Source organism: Rhyacophila brunnea, unplaced genomic scaffold, assembly GCF_057557595.1.
Source record: "Rhyacophila brunnea isolate RB1 unplaced genomic scaffold, BYU_Rbru_1.0 scaffold_49, whole genome shotgun sequence".
Classification (NCBI taxonomy): domain Eukaryota; kingdom Metazoa; phylum Arthropoda; class Insecta; order Trichoptera; family Rhyacophilidae; genus Rhyacophila; species Rhyacophila brunnea.
In genome coordinates, this window is record NW_028233159.1 from 747,691 (window position 1) to 749,851 (window position 2,161).

A 2,161-nucleotide genomic window follows, 5' to 3' on the forward strand; every position below is an offset into this window, starting at 1 on the left:
CAAATATGCATATTTCTATGGCTGTGTATCTTTATATATATCTGTTATATATCATCTTTTAGAAATATAAATTTTTAAAAATTAAATAATAATTAGATAGAAATCGCAATTTTACACATCATATTCATTTGCAATCTGTTTGTTTGCCTTCTCTTTTTAATTAATATATCTTTATTTATATATGGGTAAAAGATAAAGCATTTGAAGGACATCTTAATGGTTATGGGTTAATTTTGGTAAAGTAATTCGAGATTAAATTTTCTGCGATAACGAGATTGTCATCTCTTTAGCAAATTATATTTATATTATTGGTTTTATTTTCTTCTCTTACGTATTCTAAGATACCTCTCATCTATCATGACCTAAAAGTCAATGAGTTTCTCTCAATCCTACATTATAATTAAATACTTCAATTCGGGTCGTGCCTGCGAGTTTTTCAGATAACCTCAGATATTTGCAAGATTATTTTCTAAATTCTATGTTAGCCGTGCTTCTTGGTCCATTTGTCAAACATATGATAAATGTAAGTATTTAATATACAAATCAAAACAGTCCATTAATTTTCAATTTAAAACTCTACATTTAATTTAATCAGAATAGCGCCAACACGTATAAGCTTCTAAATATATTCGACTAAAATTAAATGCACAAAAAATAAATTTAGGTATATAAAGAGTATATATGATCCTTATATAAGTTAAATCGGATAAATTTACATTTTTATTTCAGTTATAAAACACAAATATCTTATATGAGATGGAAATTTATTGTTGCATTCTTTGATAAAATAATTTAAACAAGCAACATGTGCGATTTCAATAGAGATTTACCACAAAATTTTTTTCACAAAATTTCTCTCCATCACATAGAAAAAGATCCTATAAAATTTCCAGTATATTCCGTTTATTTCATTTTTAATTTTTTGCTATCGGTATTTTATTTTCTATAAAAAAATACCTTCAAGTTTCACAACTAAAAAACATTAAAACTCCAGATAAATATAAATTGATAATTCAAATATGTTTTTTTTAACTATAAATATCTGAAGAACTATTTTAGATTCATTTTTTTATGCGACTAGAGGCTGCTGTTTTGTTTTATGTGTGCTAATTTGATTTTTATACATTTATAGATATTCAAACGGAACTTCTATTGCTAATATATAACCGATTCGGCTGATACTTTTATAAGCTAAATCATATTTACAATATTTTATCCGAGACATATTCGTAAAAGCGATTTCTGAAATACCTTTGTTTGTGCGTAGTCTTTTCTTCCGTTGGAATTCCTAACTACTTAACGTACAAATTATGGGTAGTTGATGTCAATAACTATTTAGCATAAAACAACATAGCCGAAGATTTTGAACGACCATGCCTTCTAATGATTAAATTCTATATTTATGAATAGTATAGGCTTTGTTTAAGCTAATTTTTGGAAGGTCTAATGGTGTATTTTTATCCTAAAGTGATTTAATTGCATCCCATATTAGAGAAAAAAAGAAATCGTCGAGCGGAAAAGTTTAAGTTGTGAAAAATTTAATCTTGAATATTCATTTAACATGATTTAAGAGTCTAATGCTTTCACGCAAGTATTGATAAATTATCAAACTGGTAATTGATGCTACCTAGCTGCAAGGGATGCAGAAAACACCGTTAGGCAGACCCATCTTGCTGTAAGCTATAGACTCTGAACATATACTTAATTGTGGCGCTCATAAAATTCGATTCATTTCGGGAATGCTAGTGCAATAGATAAAAGAGAGTATATCTATGAATGGAATGTTTCCCCGTATCAGTGACTCGATTGGTGTGGTCAATACCGTAAATCTTTTTTACGAATTAATAGTTGCTACAGCGGAAATTTACGCCCATTTCAATATCGTATAAAGATTTAAATATTGCATTTTTTATCTTTAACTTGCTTAATCGAAAAATCAATTTGTTTTAGATAAAACATAAATGCATACGCAAAATTTTATAAATTCTTTACATAAAGAAGAGTTTGATTTTTTTATTCCTTAGACCCTAAAACCTGCGATCGATCAAAGGTTTTTAAAATTTTTCTGATTGATTCCAAAATAAATCAAATACTAAAAAAGAAATTGATCAGTTTGTTATGAAAAATGTTGCATTAAATATTGTTATTAACTAGTGGCATT